Genomic DNA, 21069 nt, shown 5'->3' with positions numbered 1-21069 from the left:
TCTCCCGTTGCGGAGCACAGGCTCCGAACACGCAGGCTCAGCGGCCATGGCTCACGGGCCCAGACGCTCCGCGGCATGTGGGATCTTCCTGGACCGGGGCACGAACCTGTGTGCCCTGCATCGGCAGGCGGACTCTCAACCACTGCACCACCAGGGAAGCCCTACTTAGCATTTTTTAAAAGCATTAAATATAAACTATATTAAGCTTAGTAGCAGTTAACAACGCCAACATTATTCTTTTTCTTTTTTACTTTTTTTTCTTATTAATGCCTCACCCAAGATGGTAGAAGCCATATTCGAGCCTTACTCTGGCTCTGGTTCCTCTTGTCATTCTGCCCACTCCAGGCACAAATAAAATGGCCGCCTCATCCAGAGGTTATCCTTAACAGCAAGATGATTAGATGAAGATTACTGAAATCAAACCCTCGATAAAACCACACTCAATTTAAGAAACCATTAACTTTAGTATGAATCTACTTTAAACAGGCTACAAAATGATACACAAATTGAATTAGAAAACATTAGCACTCCTTCTTCACTAAAGAGGACCATATTGCTTAACCATAGCCATGAGTGGTTAAGCCATTGCTTCTGTTCTGGGTCTATGCACTTTCTCTTTATCAGCTGTCACTTATGTCTGTGTTGTTCTCAGCTCTTCTTCGGGTCTGGTGGTGGTCCTTGCATCTGACTTGTACAGCTCGGCCTCTTGCCAACTCCTCTGTTTGAAAAGTTCAGTCATTAAAGTGCAGACTTTCATAACCCATGTCTGGCTACCTCTATTTGCTGCTTGTACAGTCTGTGTAGGTGCTGGAAGTGCAGCTCTCCTACAACTTCTTCTGAGTCCTGGGTTCCTGTCTGGGAAGGCTTGGCTCTGAAATGCCTTCTTCACTGAGGTGATGGATACTTTGAGACTTCTTGTATCTTGGAAGGGTGAGAACACTGTTGAGTGCATCCCTCCTACTTCTTTTCTGTGATCCAATGTGAATTTAACTCAATCACTCATTCAGCAAATACTTATTGAGCACTTAACTGTATGTCAGACACTGCATCAGAAACTGAAAATATAGCATTAAATGAGACAGAGAGATATCCTTGTCTTTCTACCAACTGCAGATACAAATAACTAACTGCCCGTCATGTCTTCATGAAGCTTAGTTTCTAATGGTGAAAGTAGACAATAACAGTTAAATAATAAATAAATAAAACACATAGAATAGTAGAGAATGATGGATACCGTAGGGAAAAAAGCAGAGAAAGTTGCTGGGTCAGACCAACATGGAAAATTGTTGTAAATGTTAACAGAGAAGTGAGGGAAATATCCCACCCTTGCTGAGAAGACAATTAATCTATGACAAAGGAGGCAAAAGTATGTGATGGGGGAAAAACAGTCTCCTCAATAAATGATGTTGGAAAACTGGACAGCTACATGTAAAAGGCTGCAATTAGAACGTTCTCTAATACCATATACAAAAATAAACCCCAAATTAGTTAAAGACCTAAATGTAAGACCTGAAACCATGAAACTTCTGGAAGAGAACATAGGCAGAACACTCTTTGACATTAATTGTAGCAATAATTTTTGGGATCTGTCTCCTAAGGCAAAGGAAACATAAGCAAAACTAAATGGGATCTAACCGAACACAAAAGCTTTTGCACAGCAAAGGAAACCATTGTCAAAATGGAAAGACTGAAAGGAAAAAAAGTATTTGCAAATGATATGGCTGATAAGAAGTTAATATCCAAAGTATATAAACAGTTCATACAGCTCGATATCAAAAAAAACAACCCAACTGAAAAATGGACAGAAGACCTGGATAGACATTCTTCCAAAGAAGACATAAAAATGGCCAACAGGCACATAAAAAGATGCTTAATATCACTAATCATCAGGGAAATGCAAATCAAAACGGCAATGAGATATCACCTTACACCTGTCAGAATGGCTATCATCAAAAAGAACAAACAACAAATGTTGGCAAGGATGTGGAGAAAAGGGAACCCTAGTACAGTTAGTGGGAATGTAAATTGGTGCCACCACTATGGAAAACAGTATGGAGATTCATCAAAAAATAAAAATAGAACTACCGTATGATCCAGCAATTCTACTCGTGAGTATATATCCAAAGAAAATGAAAGCACTAATTCAAAAAAATATATGTGCACCGCAATGTTCACAGAAATATCATTTACAATAGCCAAGATGTGGAAGCAACCTAAGTGTCCATCAACAGATGATGGATAAAGAAGATGTGGTATAAACGTGTGTGTGCATGCGCGCGTGCACACACGTACACACACACACACACACACACACAATGGAATATTACTCAGCCATAAAAAAGAATGAAATTTTGCCATTTGCAAAAACTTGGATGGACCTGGAGGGTGTTATGCTTAGTGAAATAAGTCAGACAGAGTAAGGCAAATACTGTAAGTTTTTACTTATATGTGGAATCTGATTAAAAAAAAAAAATCAAGTGAATAAGTATAGCAAAACAGAAAAAGACTCACAGATACAAAGAACAAACTAGTGGTTACCAGTGAGGAGAGGGATGGGGGAACAGCAAGATAAGGGAAAGGAATTAAGAGGCTATGCATGAAATAAATAAGATACAAGGATATAATAATGTACAGCACAGGGAAAATAGCCAATATTTTATAACAACTTTATTTTTTTTTAATTGGGGTAAAATTGCTTTACAATGTTGTGTTAGTTTGTGCTGTACGATGAAGTGAATCAGCTATATGTATACCTATATCCCCTCCCTCTTGGACCTCCCTCCTACCCACCTGCATCCAACCCATCTACGTTGTTTCAGGGCACCGAGCTGAGCTCTCTGTGCTATACAGCAGGTTCCCACTAGCTATCTATTTTACACTGGGTGGTGTATTTATGTCAAACTTAATCTCACAGTTCGTCCCACCCTCCCCTTCCCCTTCTGTGTCCACATGTCTGTTCTCTATGTCTACGTCTCTATTCCTGACCTACAAATAGGTTCATCTGTACCATTTTTCTAGACTCCACATATATGCGTTAATAGACGATATTTGTTTTTCTCTTTCTGGATTACTTTACTCCGTATGACAAACTCTAGGTCCGTCCACATCTCTAACAAATGACCTCATTTCGTTCCTTTTTATGGCTAATATTCCATTGTATATATGTACCACATCTTCTTTATCCATTCATCTATCATTGGGCATTTAGGTTGTTTCCATGTCTTGGCTATTGTAAATAGTGCTGCAGTGAACATTGGGATACATGTGTCCTTTTGAATTATAGTTTTCTCAGGGTATATTCCCATAGTGGGATTGCTGGGTCATATGGTAGTTCTATTTTTAGTTTTTTAAGGAACCACTGTACTGCTCTCCATAGTGGCTGTACCAGTTTGCAGTGCAGGAGGGTTCCCTTTTCTCCACACCCTCGTCAGCATTTATGGTTTGTAGATTTTTTGATGATGGCCATTCTGACCAGTATGAGGTGATACCTCATTGTAGTTTTGATTTGCATTTCTCTAATAATTAGTGATGTTGAGCATCTTTTCATGTGCCTCTTGGCCATCTGTGTGTCTTCTTTGGTAAAATGTCTGTTTAGATCTTCTGCCCATTTTTTAATTGGGTTATTTATTTTTTTTCTGTTGAGCTCCATGAGCTGTTTGTATATTTTGGAGATTAATCCTTTGTCCATTGCTTCATTTGCAAATATTTTCTTACATTCTGAGGGTTGTCTTTTCATCTTGTTTATGGTTTCCTTTGCTGTGCAAAAGCTTTTAAGTTTCATTAGGTCCCATTTGTTTATTTTTGTTTTTATTTTCATTACTCTAGGAGGTGGGTCAAAAAAGATCTTGCTGTGGTTTATGTCAGACAGTGTTTTTCCTGTTTTGCTCTAAGATTTTCATAGTGTCTGGTCTTACACTTAGGTCTTTAATCCATTTGGAGTTTATTTTTGTGTATGGTGTTAGGTAGTATCCTAATTTCATTCTTTTACATGTAGCTGTCCAGTTTTCCCAGCACCACTTGTTGAAGAGGCTGTCTTTTCTCCGTTGTATGTTCTTGCCTCCTTTGTCATAAACATTGTATGTTCTTGACCATATGTGCATGGGTTTATCTCTGGGCTTTCTATCCTGTACCATTGATCTATATTTCTGTTTTTGTGCCAATATCATACTGTCTTGAATACTGTAGCTTTGTAGTATAATTTGAAGTCGGGTAGCCTGATTCCTCCAGCTCCATTTTTCGTTCTCAAGATTGCTGTGGCTATTCAGGGTCTTTTGTGTTTCCATACAAATTGTAAAATTTTTTGTTCTAATTCTGTGTAGAATGCCATTGGTAGTTTGATAGGGGTTGCATTGAATCTGTAGATTGCTTTGAGTAGTATAGTCATTTTTACAGTATTGATTCTTCCAATCCAAGAACATGATACATTTCTCCATCTGTTTATGGCATCTTTGATTTCTTTCACCAGTGTTTTATAGTTTTCTGAGTACAAGTCTTTACAACAACTTTAAATGGAATATAATCTATAAAAGTATTGAATCACTCTGTTGTACACCTGAAACAAATATAATATTGTAAATCAACTATACTTCAATTTAAAAAATTCTTAAGGTATACAGCTTTAAATGCCACTTATAAGTTATTTTTGCCAGTACATTTATTTCAGCTGGAGGACTGTTGTGAGCAATACCTCACTTCACATGACATACAACCTCAGAGTCTCTGCTACTGATTGTCATACCTGCATTGTCTTCTATGAGAGAAGCAACTCGTGAGCTCTCTAGCCAACCAGAAAGAGTAAAGAATCTGTCTTCATGGCACATTCACCTCATGATTCTGTTTCCTGTGAATGTAAGGTTCTTTCTTCATCGCGAAAGAATTTGGAGACAAAGCAGAGAGGTTAAGAAAGTAAAGTGAGAGTTTATTTAAGCAAGGTTAGGCTCTCAGAGGGAGAGCAGGCAGCTGTTGCCCTGGGTTTCTTTGGCAAGCCGGTTATGAGAGGCATACAAATGAAGGGGCACAATATTCACTGGGGCAGGAGGAGTTTGGGGGTTGGATTCCCTGATTTTCATCCCAGCTCCATTTTCCTGAGAGGAGGAGGGATTTTTGTACTTATTTAGCTTAGATCCGAAGTGTTATGGTGTTGGTGCATGATGGGTGCTTCTTATCTGTTAGGCTAATTTTATTGTAATGAGAGCATAATGAGCAACAGGTTACATTCAGATGCAGGAGAGTCCCACCTTTCCCTGCCTTTCTTTGTCTGCTAGCTGGACACATATCACCCAGAATGTGTGGTTTCCTGTCAGTCTGGAGGTTCCTGCTTTCCTCTGTCTGCCTATGGACCCCCGCTGTTTACAAGCTGCATGATGTCCTGCCACCTGGCCCCTGCCCCCATTTCTCTGCTCATACCTAGCTACCTGCCTGCTGTAACAATTCTAGTCCAGGGTATCCGTGGACTACACTTTGAGAAACTTTCTGCAGTGTTTAGAAATAGTCTTGTAGCTAATTCCCTGTAGTGCCAGGATGCTCTCTGGATAGCACATTGTCTCTAAGTCACCACATTTCCTGTACTCTCCCCTTGCTTTCCAATCCATGCCTGATAGAATTGGAGCTTTGTTCAGCTCTGCATCCATGTGGATGAAGCTCTGACACGTAGCCTAGCAGTTGATGACTTCACATAGCCTAACAGTTAATGACTTCTTTGAATCTCACTACTGTTGCACTCCATTCCCTGGCTGTAAATGGATAGAGCACCTGGATGCACAGTGATGACATCTGTCTGACCTGGTATATCACCACCTGCCATCTGTGACTACCCCGTGGCCGTGCCATTTGGATAGGCTGGATGCCCGCACTCTGCTGTACACTGTCACTCTCCAATCTCATCATGTCAAATGTGAACCTGAACTTTGCTTGAGTTTGCCTCATCCCCTGCCCATTGTTGGACTATTCATTTAGCTGAGGCAAGAGTGGCCACTGTCCTTTCTATAATTTTTGCTTCTGCTCAGTCTCTATTGGCAAATGTTACTAAAGTTCAGAATCCTTATACCTGAATCCCCTCATATTATAAAAAAATATCTAAGCAATAATAAGCATAATGGATAAGATATAGTAGCTTATTAAATTCATTAATGACCTAGCTGAGAATAGGACCCTGAAATAAAAGAAATCATGTATTCGTCTGCTTTGCTTTTTTTAGGAGGAGGAACAGTTTCATGAGAATTGGCCCAGAATGGGAAATATGGTGACTTAGCAAAACTGGGTGCTTGGGCAGCCTGGTGGTGGCGTGAAGTCAGGGGTTTGGAAAAGAACAGATGCAAATGTGTGCTGATGAGTAAAACGAGTTGATGCAATGGACAATATGGGGTTTCTACTCCTTCCGAGTGTTTCCTGGAACTTGGGTCAAAAATTCTGAATACATCTGCTTAAAAATCCCAGTAAGAAATCTTCCTCTCTCTGCAGTGGGTTGACTGTTGATCCACTTTTAGAAGACTGGGATTTTATTCCATAGAGAAGGTAAAACAAAGATACTCAGAACTGAGGGATACCAGTCACTGATGCAAGCAGGATTCCTGTGCTGAAAGAAAATAGATGGAAAGGCAATTGTAGGCTGAATCCTCTCAGATGTCTTGCCCAACTAGGTTCCCAGAATTCTGCCAGCCTGTCCCTCCCAAGACCTGTAAGGTCCTTCTCTGAGGACTCTGACCAACGAAAGGGGAAAAGCTATCCCTGTGTGTAGATTAGCGCTGCATGGCTATCTTTGGATCATATAGTTCTTCTCTCCTTTACACTTCCCTGTATTCTTCCCTTTTTATATAATAAGCACATATCTGTTCTTCTATAATCATAAAAATGAACATTCATTGAATAAATACATGTTCTGGGCTCTGAGAAATGGAATATTTCCTGCCATATCAGTAAACAAAGGATGTCATCAGCGATTGCAGCCCTCTAACATGAGCCTGTGAACCCATGAGCCCTGAAGGAACTCAGGAAGGAAAGAACACCTGCCATCTAGCAGCCATCAGATTGATGCCACTCCCTAAGGTGAGCCCTGAGGAAACTCAGGATATGAAAACACAGGATACTGGCCCCAGATAGCTGAGGTACATATCAAAGGAATGATTTCAGTGAGCCCAGACTTTTGCATCCTCCCATACATAGAGAAGCCTAAATTCCTTAACTTGGGATATCTGGTTTTCTTTAATTAGCAATAATCTTTTGATGTTCCCGACTACCTGCCCTTTGTTGCAAAACTCCTATATATTTAGTTCCCCACCTCACCTCCCAGAACTGTTCTCTCAGGGTTACTTGCAATGCTGCATCCTGGGCTTGAAGGCCTAAAAATTCCCACCGAATAAAACATAACTCTCAACTTTTAGGTTTTGAATAATTTTTTAGTCAACAGCACTGTGCTAAGCAGCTTAAATTCATTATCTCTTCAGTTTTACAGTAATCTTATAAATTAGGTACTATTTAATTTTCATTTAATAATTAAGGAAACAGTGTCTTAGAGATTAAATTGTTTAACATCCCGTAACTAATTAGTGGCAGAGTTAGATTTGAACACAGTCTATCTGGCTCCAAGCCTGTGTTTCTAATCGTATCCTAAATATGATTTTAAAACATTTTAAAATAATTTTAAAACATTTTTAAGAAGGAGGAGTTAAATAATTTTAAAAACATTTTAAAAATATAATAATAATTATATTTTAAACAAATAATTTTAAAACATTTTTAAGAAGGAGGAGTTCTAAACCCTTCAAAGTGTTCATTCTCTTTATTCTCATACCTCACCCTAATAAGCTTCAAATTATGATCCAGAATCATCTATTTTTTCTCCCATTTCTGTTCTCATGATTTGTTTTTGTTATATGTTTGTTTATGCCCCAATATACCCTTTGAACCTGATCGTTGATATCTGACTCTGCTTTGATTGATATAAATGGGTAAAGTGCTGCAGGGCTTTGGTGACACCACTAAGGCAATGTCTCTAGAAACTCTTGTTAGAACGTGGCCAGTCTAGTCAGAGAAGTGAGAGCTCAGGAGGATGTTACCGGTGGTTGTGTCTCCCTTTGTACCTGATCCACCTATGAAAGCATATATACTCAGTTCATACCATGAAATCTTATAGCGCAATTAACTATCATATTTCCAAATAATATTTGAATAATTTTATACAATTCTCATAAGATAATGTCACAATAATTGCAAGATCCAGAAGCATATGATTCCAATTTTTAAATAACAGTATATATGTGGTGAATGAATATACGTATGTGTGTGTGTTATGACTTAGTTAAATTAACATTTGTTAAGTAGAGCACACGGTGCCAGAAGTTAGCTGCAGTTCAACAACAGACCACAAGATAAACTGAAATTGAGAAGGCTAACTCATAGGTCCTGGAGGAAATATACAGTATGCTTTGAGGAGCCACATGGGGGAGTGAAGGCTGAGTGCAGACAGAGAGAGAAGCAGGACCTGGGGTACAAGGCTTGATTAGGGTCCATGGGTATAGTGCTTTGGGGTTCCCAGGCTGGGCTGGATTAATCAGTTCAAACCAAAAGAGCAGTGTGCTGATAAACTCTGCAGGGGTCTTATGAAGGGGCATATAAGGGAAGGCATTGATTACAAGGGCTGTTGGGAAAGTCACATCAGGAGCTTACATTTGCTTGTGAAACTGCAGGCTGCTATCTAGGGCTTGTGCTTACATAAGGTCCCTGCAGGCTACTTGGCCAAACAAAATAGATGCCATAGCAGTAATACAATGGAGTAACTTAGCTAAACTCTTAACAGTGTGTAAAATTATTGACATTAATATTGTTTACAGTATAATGGCCTGTTCAGATCATTTTCAATTGAAGGCAAAAAGCAACAAGCTCCATATATGCTCAAAACTGCCAACCAGATTATAGTGTCCTTTCTTAAAAAATAAACAGAAAAATGAGTCACTGAATATAGGTGGCAATTTTTTAATATGACACGTATGGGAACAGAACAAACAATGAGAAAAAGCTATTAGAGGGGAACAAACAGATAGATACTAACCTGGGAGAAGATAATTTTTTAAAATGGGAAAAGAAATAAATAAACTACCATTAATATCCTGAGAGAAATAAGAAGAGGTATTACATTCATGAAAAACCAGAATATTTAATAAAAAGGGTAGATTCAGAGAACAGAGGAATCCTGGAATGTTAAAAATACAGTGGTAGAAAAGGAAGACTCTATAGAAAATTGAATAACAAAGTTGAGGAAAACTGGCAGAAATAGAACAAAACATTAAAAGATTGAAAAAGAAGAAGGTAAAAGAAAAAAGTAGTTAATTAGAGAACAAATCAAGAGAATTCTTCATTGGGATACCAGAAATAAAGAAGAGAAAAAACAGAAAGCATGAAATCATCAAAAAAGTTTCAGGAATATTTCTAAGAACTGAAGAAAATGAATTTTCAATTTGAAGAAGCCCATAAAATTCCATAAACATGGAACAAAAACAGAGCTAATTTATGGCTCTTGTAACAATGTAAAAAAATGAGTGTAGAGACAAGATACTGTTTGTCTTGCTTTGACAGAAGAAAAAGTTAAGTGTTTTCATATTCTAAATACGCACCACAAACACTAATTCAAAAAGATATTTGCCTACCTATGTTCATAGCAGCATTATTTATAATAACCAAGATATGGAAGGAACCTGTGTCCATATATATATATATATATATATATATATCCCACATCTTCTTTATGTAAGTATATATACATATATGCAATGGAATACTACTCAGCCAAAAAAAATGAAATCTTACTATTTGTGACAACATGGATGGACCTAAAGGGTATTATGCTAAGTGAAGTAAGTCAAATGAAGAAAGAAATACTGTATGTTATGATTTCACTCATATGTGGAATATAAAAAGCAAGCCAAAAAACGAAATAAATGAATAAACCAAACAAACACATAGTACAAAGAACAGACTGGTGGTTACTAGAGGGAAACGGGTTGGGGAGGGCAAAATGAGTAAAGGGAGTGAGCTGTATGGTGACGAATGGAAGCTAAACTTTTGGTGGTGAGCACACTATAGAGTATACAGAAGTTGAAATATAATGTTGTACACATGAAAGTTACATAATGTTATAAACCAATGTTACCTCAATAAATTTTTAAAAAATTAATAATTTAATTTTAAAAGGTTGGATGCAAAGGAAGACAAACTAGAGAGAAACCTTAAACACCCTGAAGACAAAGTACAGACATTTTAAATAAGACATGCAAATTCTAGAAAAGTTTACCTCCCATGTACAATTTCTTGGGAAGTTCCTTGAGAAAGCCCTACCAAAATGAAGGAGAAAATCGAGTAAGTGGAAGACAGGAGATATGGAAATGAGGGGATACACCAGAGAAGCAAAGGACATTTTCAGGGTAATGGTGATGGACGAGAGATCCCATGTTGATAATTGTGCTTCATGCATGGAAGTCTATCAGTCCAGATGAATGCAAGTCAGTAGTCTCCAGTTGTGTTTTTGAAATGACATAAAATCTTAAAAGTACCTGATGCATCTGAATATCGAAAAAGTTTTGGTAAGCTCCAGGGAGTTTCTAATAAATCAGGATGATGGCCCTGACAGCAATGTGTTTACTGTCTAGTAGCAAAGCCAGATTAAAGATTAAAAATAATTTTAATATATAGTATCATGATAAAACATGATAAATATAATAAAAACAAATGATAAAAATAACATGGGGAGAAAGAAAAAATGGGACAATAAATTAGATATGGAAGAACTCATATACCCTGTTTGCTATATTTGACTCTGAAAGAATATGACGTCTTCCAAAAGTTCCATTCATTCTCTGAGTTTTTCTGTGGCTGAAGATTTCCAAAATAATTTTCTGTGGTCTTTGAAGATATTCCAAAAGAGTGCCAAGCGTGCTTTGGGCAGTACTATTAGGAAAAAGGTATAGAAGACTATTCAAATGAGCAGAAAGTATCAGGTTAGATTAAGACAAGTATGTTTGTTTAAGAAATTTTCTCACTAACTTATAATAAGTCATATACAAATAATGAAACCACAGAATTTTAGAGCCAAGATGTAGTAGATTAATTTCCTCATTTTATGAACTTGATACAATCACTTTTCTTGTACATTTCACTTAAAACTCTGAAGAAGGCACATGTCACAGCCTCAACTGAAACAAAAATTCTCCCATTTTTTTCTGTTCCTCTGCCTCCATTCAGGAGAAGAGAGGGATGGGGGTGTAACTAAATCTCATAAAAACTAAAATATACATATTTTACATTTAAAAAATTAACTACAGGGCAGAACAGATCACTAAATTATAGAAATCACAGTATGTATTTCTCCGAGTAATTATATATCAATTTCCAGTGAAAAAGAATTTCATATCACATTTACCAAATAAGAATGACTGCAAAATCATAATTAAGATACCTTTTCCCTCTAGAACAGATAAGATGATGATGAAGTTTTTTGTATCAGTAAGGTAGGTGATAACTTTTTTCCTCCATGTTATAGCTAGAAATGAGTACATAAACACATTTGAAAAGTTACTATTTAACGATGAAATTCTTTTTAGAGTGATAGCCCACAATTTTGCCAGAGTCTAAGGATACTATTCCTTTTACCAAAGTCAGAATTCAAGGTTAGAGGATTCCTTGCATGTGTCAAGAATGTACTCAAATTTTGCACATTTTCCTCAAAAGTTGTCTATTAACTACAAACATTTTTGTAGGTCATGGGGGAAATTCAAGCTCTTATGTGTATGCCAACTCTCAGTTACCCTTCAAGATTTTTCTAAATAATTGAAGAGCAAATGGAAAAGGGAAAAACTGAACACATGCCAAGTTTGTTCTTTGTGCAATACTTCTAGAATCATAGGAAAAAAAATAGGGGAGAAAGAGACTGTATTTTCAAAAGATAACATTTCTGCCAGTTATTTTGAAGAAAAGATGCTTATTGTTTGTCTTTCTCAAAAAGAAGACATTAAAAAATACTAAAAATTAATTAAACACCCACCGTCATTTTGTTCCCAAATAACAGCATTGAAGTTTGGACACACGCAGAGAACTAAAAGTTTCTGAGTGCCCCCATGTGGAAATAAGCAATCATTACTGCCCCTTTCAATTTTGTTCCATTTGTTTATTTCATACCTGGTACTTTGAGATTTATGAAGATTTCTGATGAAAGCTGCCTAATTAATCATGTCAAAAAAATTATGATTTATCAGCTTCTCAATTTATTTGATGACATGATTGACGGATGCCAACTGAAAATACGGACAGCGTCATTTTGTTTATCCCTGACTCCCTAATGCTTAGCTTAGTACTTGGCACAAAACAGAAAGTAAATATTTTTTTGAGATAATAAAACTATGATTATGCAGTCACATAAGCTGAAAATCTGAAGGCAACATTCATTCATCTCTTCTTCTAAGCCAGCATCTAATCACCCAGTTCCATCGATCCTACTTCTGAAACTTCACGTGAATCCAGACGATTTCCATTTTGCTGCCTAGGTTTAGGCCTAAGTAATCTCTTCTTTGGTCTTTGGCAATGGCCCCTAACTGGTCCAGTCTGACCCAGCATTTACTGTTAGAAGACTGTCCTAAAACAAAACTGTCCTGTTGGCCTTTACAAAAAAGTGTGGAGAGGTGGGACTTCCAGTATGGCAGAGTGAGGAGGCTGGCACATTCTTTCCCCAGAAAACAACTATAAAACTAGATAGAAAATTTAAAAATAAACATTTCAGAGCTCTATAAATCCATGAATGGTAATGAGCCTAAATAATCTTTTCAGTAGCCGTCAGTACTTAATGTTCCAGGTATTCATTTTGGTGAACACTATTTGAAATAATTAAAAGAATAATATATGATTGAATTAAAATTGTGGGTTCCTAGTACATTTTTAAAAAGCTTGCCAATCTTAGTGTATTTGCTTATGTCTTCATTAGAAACTATTTTGATTTCTTTTCAAATATTTTTTTAAAAATTCAAAACCCAGGTTAGTATGAATGCATTAATAATTAAATCCTTTGTTGGTAGGCTAACGTTATTTCTAATAATAAAAATTATGGTTATATTTTTTAGTAAATTAGTACTTTTATGTCCCTTTTCATAGTTCATTGTCATTGGTATAAATAGAAGTAACATAACTTTGAGCTAGAATTCTCAGTACTAATTAAATTTATTCAGATTTTACTCATGAAGAAAAGGAGGCCTAGTTATTTAATGGTGAGAATTCAGAGTACATATCCTGTGAGAGATTCTGCTTTAAAACTTCTCATTTTGGGGCTTCCCTGGTGGCGCGGTGGTTGGGAGTCCGCCTGCCGATGCAGGGGACGCGGGTTCGTGCCCCGGTCCGGGAGGATCCCACGTGCCGCGGGGCGGCTGGGCCCGTGAGCCATGGCCGCTGAGCCTGTGCGTCCGGAGCCTGTTGCTCCGCAACGGGAGAGGCCGCAGCAGTGAGAGGCCCGCGTACCGCCAAAAGAAAACAAACAAACAAAAAAAAAAAACTTCTCATTTTATCAAAATAATGAATAATTAGTTTTAAATTTACATAGCAAGAATTGAGAATCAAGTATAGTTTTTACAACAATGTGAAAAAAAACAAATTCTTATCTCTTTTCTGCTCCCTGTTCCCAGTTAATTTATAATTATTACACAAAAGTTGAAACGAAATGATATTCAGCAAATTGGGGTCAAGGTCTGTGCTGTTATTGACAATGTTTAGCAAAAATGAGTTTTAAGAGTTCTTATATTAATTTACCAATACTGCATTATAGACAGGCATGTGGTACAGTGGCGACAAGCTGCTGACAGTTCCTACTCCTTCCCCCACCAATTTCAGTAGATATTCAAAAACTAGCTTGACTTTGAGTGTGCTTTCTAACTGTTGAATATAGGAATAATTGCCATCCAGTAAACTGAGTTGTTTTGTGTTCCTATGAAAAAAAATATTAAGAGCTTTTTTGTTCTAAACAAAAGTTCAATAATATGTTTTAAATGTACATTTCATAAAATACTACTTGTAGCCATCAATATAGAAATCTAATTTCTCATCCTATGAATGTATCCCCCCAAATATTGATACAAACAAGAACCACATATGTTGAACTCTTAAAGAATTGTTGATTGTTGCAATTCTGATCAAATATATAATTTTGTTGAAAAATGAGTCTTGTAATTTCATGACACACTTTGTTGTGTAATGATCCCCTTGCATAGGCCCCAGTCCTTACCCTGATGCCCAAATCATCTTTTCTTGTTTCACTACCACGACCTTGGATAAGCACAAACATGATGATATCACTGCTCTGCTTAAACTATAGTACATCAGGGGTTCTCTGTTGACTCTAGAGAATTGCCAGAGCTCTTTGTATTCCTTCATGATCTCCCTCCTATTTTTCTCTCTAACCAGATTATTCTGCTACTCCTTCTCAATTATTATATCAACAACAATGGACTCTTTCCAGTTACCCAACCAAACCATGATGCTTCATGCCTCTTTGCATTTACTCAAGCACTTTTCTCTCGCAAGAATTCCCCCTCTGACTCTCAGTGGCCCCTCTTCACCCTCCTTCTGCCACACCTAGCAGATTATTATTAATTTATTGATCTCCAGATTCCCCAAGAAACTTTTCATAACTTCCCACCACAAGAGAAAGTTAATCACACCAGTACTCCGTAACTTCTGTTTCTTGTCCATGATTCTGTTGTTGCTCTTACGCCACTAATGCAATTTGCTCATTTTTCTATCTCATCAGGCGGGCTGTGAGCTCCTTGATATCAGACACTGAATCACCAACATTTTATCAACATTCTGACACACAGTGGATTCTAAATAAATGTTTGCTGAAAGAGTAAAAGAAAAGAACTGTAACTACACAGGGGCTTGGGAATAGAAACTAAGCAGAAATTCGTGTTTGTGGAAATTGAATCTATGAACAGAGAGCCTACCAATGAGGATGACTTCATTTTAAGTAAGGCAGATATCTCTGAGTACCAAAAACTTGGAAGCCACTGTACTATTTGTTTAATATAGATTATCCCATTTTTGTCTTTCCTAGACTTCAATCATTGGCATATTCTTTAATGTTTTGCCATATTAGCCTAACTTTTATACATGCTATTTGCTTGATATTTTTATTTAGATGAACTCACATTGTACTCACTATATTTATTTTAGTGGAAACTTTATATCATAACTATAAACAGAAAATTTAGCATTATGTTTCAAATACGCAAATTATACTTAATAACAAATGTAATGGGAATTGATCTTAGCTAATGGCATGGTAGGTAATTAGGACAAATCCTCCTACTAACACCAATAGGAAAAGCTAAACAAGATATTTTGTAAAGTTTGTTCTAGCGTGTTGAAAGTCTACCAAGACTTGCAAGAATTTAAAAGGCAAGATCTGGGAGAATATAGGAAACTAGAGGGTTGATTCTCGCATTTACAGCCACTTTTTTCCTACAAGTACTTGTTCTGAGATGCTTCAGAGCCAAGCAAAGCTTTCAAAATAGCTGCACTTCTAAAGAGGGGGGCAAAAAGAGAATTTCAGGACTTGACAAGGAGGGAGGCTAGTAAATAAGCAGGCTTTTGGTTTGGGCCCCAAAAGTGAACTAGAAATATGCCAGTCCTCACAAGGGTGAAAGTCCAGCTCTCAATCTCCAACTCTGATTGGATTAGGCTGGTGTCTGTAACCTGACCATTTGTCAGAAAGAAAGGTACATCTTTTCTGTAACAAGATAATGTCAAACAGATCCCAACAATTATCTCTGCTTTGTTTTATATACAAGAGACAGGTCATGGATTGATAATTAAAAGAAAAAAATAGCCAAAGAGCCAAAGTTATCAAGCATAGACTTTAAAATAATTATACTTATTTTTAAAAATATTTAAAATTCCACTTAAACAACTGTGAAACACAGGTGAGATTTTGACTGAGAACTAGAAAATAGATATAAGAAAATAATCATACTGAGGCAAGGTGACAAAAAGGATGGAAACTAGGTATTTTAAATATAAACCTTATCAGACTAATGAAGTTCCCTTTGGTTACTAATTTTCTAATTTTTTGTTATGGATAGATGTTGCCTTTTATCAAATGCCTATTCTTCATCTCTTGAGGTTATTTCTATAATTTTCCCCTTTATATTATTGGAATTTTCATATTTTCTATTTCTTACATCAGTTTTGATAATTTTTTCATAGGATTTTGTCCATTTTTATCTAAATTTTCAAATTTATTGGCATTTTAAGTTCTGTAGGATATTCTGTTTGTAAACTCTAATTTTGGTTATTTATACCTTCTCTCATTTTTTCTTTTCTTATATCTATTATTTTTTTCTTTACAGTTTCCTTGAGTTAATCTGCTGTTCTTTTTAAAAATCTCTTACATAAATTTGTTCTCTTATCACTTTCTGGGTAACGCAAGAAACTTTGACTGTTTCAACTGCTTTAAGCCTCTTCCAGCTAATATTATATAGATGTTAGGTATTTTAATTTTCTATGTATTTTAAATGTCAAAAGACTATTTTCTGTCGCTTTGTACAGTAGAAATTTGGCATTTGTCTAGATTTCCATGAGTGTTTGTGCTTTCCATTGCTAGTCATTCCTTCCTGCATCTCTGACCTTCTTCTGTCCAGGATCATTTTCCTTCTGAGGGTCTCTTTAGTCAGGTTCTCCAGGTGGTGAATACTCAGAGTTTCTGTTTTTTTGAAAAGATCATTATCTCACTTGTTTTTTGAAGCGAAATCATCTGTTCTGAGTATATAAGTCTATTTGTTTATTATTTTTTATGAGCCCTTTGAGAATTGGGGGAAAAGGAAGGAAAGAAAAAAAGCAAGGTCATGTGCCATGATTTGAAGCTTGTATGAATAGAGGGGGTGAGCACAGCTGAGACTAGCAGGAAATGAGACCACAAAGAGATTTAGGACTAAATCAGGTAAAGTTTTAAGGATTTCTTTCTTTTAAGGTTTTTACTCTAAATGAAGTAGAATGTCACTAGATAGTTTTGAGCAGAAGGTTCACATGAATTTACTTATGTTTTTAGGCAAAATTATCTCTATCCTATCTTCTGTACTTAGAATAGATTGGGAAGTGATTTGAAAACTGAGATCCCATTTAGGAATCCATTGTAATAATCTACATATAATATGATGAAGAGTTGGGCTAAGGTGATAACAATGGAGTGGAGAAAATTGGTTAGATTAATATATTTTTAAGGTAAACCCAAGAGGTTTCACTGATGGATTGAAATGTTTGGTATGAGGAAAAGAGAAAAAGTCGAAAATAACTCTAGGGACTTCCCTGGTGGCACAGTGGTTAAAACTCCATGCTTCCAAGGTAGGGGGCCGGGGTTCGAGCCCTGGTCAGGGAACTAGATCATGCCACAGTTAAGAGTTTTCAGGCCACAACTAAGGAGCCTGCCTGCTGCAATTAATACCCCGCACAACCAAATAAATAAAAAAAAAAAAAAAAAAAAAAAAACTATACACAATGTGAACAAAAAAAAAAAAAAAAAAAAAAAAAAAAAAAAAAAACCTCTAAGTTTTTGACCTAAGCAATACAAGAGGGAGATTTTTCAATTAATACTTGGATGGTAAAGGGACAAATATTAGAGTTAAAGATCAGAAGTTCATATTGGTTATAGTGAAGAGGGAACAAGACCCTGCTTTCAGACTGAACAGATACTAAAATGTTGTTCAGTTCACCCTAGGACCAAATGAGTAAGTCTGGAAACTTACTCATTTGGTATTTGCCAAACTGATACTGGAAAAAAGGCTAACTCATTATAATTTCTATTTTTGTATTTTAAAAATTCATCCAATCATTCCAGAATTAAAAAGACTTCTCTGGGGAGGGGTGAATGAGTGGAGCACAGAGGATTTTTAGGGCAGTGAAAATACTCTGTATTATACCATAAGGATGGATGCATGTCATTATACATTTGTCCAAATCCGTAGAATGTACAACACCAAGAGTGAACCCTAATATAAACTCTGAACTTTGGGTGATTATGATGTGTCAATGTAGGTTCATCAATTGTAATAAATGTACCACTCTGGTGGGAGATGTTGGTAATGGGGAGGCTATGTGTATGTGAATCAGCTCTGCTCTTTTAAAGTACAGAACTTGAGCATGGTACTTTCTTCCCCTTGTCTGTATGTGTTTATCCACATCTAAATCTCAACCACCTCCTGAAAAGACTACTATTTTTTATTGCTCTTACATTATAATCCCAATTCCCGTGTCTCACTGGTTAAATGGTAGTGCTTCATTAAAGATAGTTTAGAAGTTTTGATTCTAACCAAGTTTTCCAGCTCTGTGGAGCTCTAGGACAAAATGGGATACAATGTTACATCTTACAATGGTCAGCCTATCCATTTGGTTATAAAATCTGTCTTGCAGTGCACTATGGAACTATCTCGCACAGATAATCTAACATAAAAGAGGTGGAAATTAACAAATCAGCTTCTTAGATCTTTTAAAACTTGTAGGTGTACCTGTGCTAATTGGCTTATGAAGATTTAAAAGGGCTTATATAAATTTAAGATATGAGAACTGACAAATTTCCAAAGGAAAAATAACTTTAATGCTTTAAATATGCTCATTATTTAAGGGGAAAAAAGTTATGCAATAATAATAATGGCCTTTTGAGTTATTTTGAAACCTCATAAAGCCATTAAACTATGGGCTGTGGGGGCATTCATTGTTTTTAAGTGAATTAACAAGTTTCAATAATTGGTGTATAGCTCTAAAAAGGGGCACATTCAATTAATATATTTAATCAAGATGAATTATTGGAAATTATACTGGTTTGATAATATGCTTTCCCTCTGATTTTATCAGAATATAAAAATAATAAAATGTAAAACAATGCTAGAAAATATTAATATTCTAATATATGCAAGACTTTTCTTACTTTTTCAATAGAAAGCCTAAATAACTGGAACTTTCTAAGCTTCCTATCCTGGCTTTACTGGTCAAATGCACTAACACTGATGTTATATATATTTCCAAATATAAAAATAAAAGCATGTTTTTAACCAAATTTATACATAATAACTAAAGTTTTTGTAAAACAGATTGATTATTACAACTTTCGATAGTGCTGTAACATATGTGAATCTAAAGAGCTATCCTATTCAGATAATTTAGATAAATTCTAAAAAGCACTTTATTTTTATAGAACTTTGTAATGTCAACAGTGACCATATTGTTTTCTAAAGAATGACTCTAGGGCTTCCCTGGTGGCGCAGTGGTTAAGAATCCTCCTGCCAAGGCAGGGGACACGGGTTTGAGCCCTGGTCTGGGAAGATCCCACATGCCACGGGGTAACTAAACCCATGCGCCACAACTACTAAGCCCACGTGCTGCAACTACTAACTCCTGCACACCATAGAGCCCGTGCTCCGCAGTAAGAGAAGCCACCACAATGATAAGCCCACGCACTGCAAGGAATAGTAGACCCGGCTTGCTGCAACTAGAGAAAGCCCGCACGGAGCAATGAATACCCGATGCAGCCAAAAATAAATAAATAAAAAATAAATAAATTTATATCTAAGGCCTGCAACTGAATTTGAGTACTTGAAAGTCATTAGTGAATAATTTTTTATTACAAAAAATAAAAATTCCTATAGAAATCAGTCTCCCTAAATCAGAGAGAACAAATATATCCCTAAATCAGAGAGAACAAATATACAGACTTGTCATATAGTATTTACTTCCAATCTTGCAAGAATATTCTTGCATATACAGTTGACCCCTGAACAACACGAGTTTGAACTGCACGGGTCTACTTAAATGTGAGTTTTTTTCACTATGTCCATACTAAAGCATTACACCATCCACAGTTGGTTGAATCTGCAGTCCTGGAACCTCAGATTGGGAGGGCCAACTGCAAAGTTATATGTGGATTTTGCCGGGGAGGGTGTTGGCATCCTTAACCCTTGAGTTGTTCAAGCGTCAACACACATCTATGCATTTGTATCTTATAAAGGTTAAACTACAATGCTAAAATCAGTTGTATATAGACACTGTCTTATATATAAATAAGTTTAATTATATTTTAAGACCAAAAAAAGAGAGAAACTTTAAATAATATTGTCATCTAACATTGTGCAATATGACTATGCTTTATGTTTAAATATATTATGCCATATCAAAAAAAAAAGAAAAAAACTCTTAATTATAATAAAAAGGAGAGAACTGATAGGTAAATGAGAAATGTGGCCTTAGATTACACTTTTCGCTTTTAATATGAGGGGGAAAAATAAGTACTGTTTGGCACTTATGTAAATATTTTACTCAGTAAATCAAAGCTTTTTTTTTTTTAATGTAGACTTTCAAGTCTCATGAGTCTAATTTTGTGCTTTCATGCTGTCTTTTACCACGCCCCTAGTTTTTTTTTATTTTTTTTTTAATTTATTTTATTTATTTTTAACATCTTTATTGGGGTATAATTGCTTTACAATGGTGTGTTAGTTTCTGCTTTATAACAGAGTGAGTCAGTTATACATATACATATGTTCCCATATCTCTTCCCTCTTTGCTCTTTCTAGTTTTTTGAGGAAACATCATATTGTTTTCCATAATGCCTGTACTAACTTACATTCCCACTAACAGTGTACAAGGGAATTGTACTCTTTTCTCTATACCCTCACCAACACTTATCTATTGTCTTTTTGATAATAGCAGTCCTAGCAGATGTAAGGCAATATCTCACTGTGGTTTTGATTTGCATTTGCCTGATGATTAGCGATGTTGAGCACCTTTTCGTATACCTGAGGGCCATTTGTATGTCTTTGGGAACAGGTCTATTCAGGTTCTATGACCATTTTAAAATCAGATTATTTGGTTTTTATGCTATTGAGTTGTATGAGTTCCTTATATATTTTGGATATTAACCCCTTATCAGATATATGGTTTGCAAACATTTTCTCCCGTTCCATATGTTGCCTTTTCATTTTGTTTATTGCTTCCTTTGATGTAGAGAAGCTTTTTTTTTTTTTTTTTTTTTTTTTTTTCCGTAACCCAGGCTCTTCCCTT

This window comes from Lipotes vexillifer, unplaced genomic scaffold (genome assembly GCF_000442215.2).
Source record: "Lipotes vexillifer unplaced genomic scaffold, Lipotes_vexillifer_v1.1 scaffold153, whole genome shotgun sequence".
Taxonomy (NCBI): domain Eukaryota; kingdom Metazoa; phylum Chordata; class Mammalia; order Artiodactyla; family Lipotidae; genus Lipotes; species Lipotes vexillifer.
The sequence above is the reverse complement of the archived record's forward strand: the minus strand, read 5'-3'. Positions refer to the sequence as shown.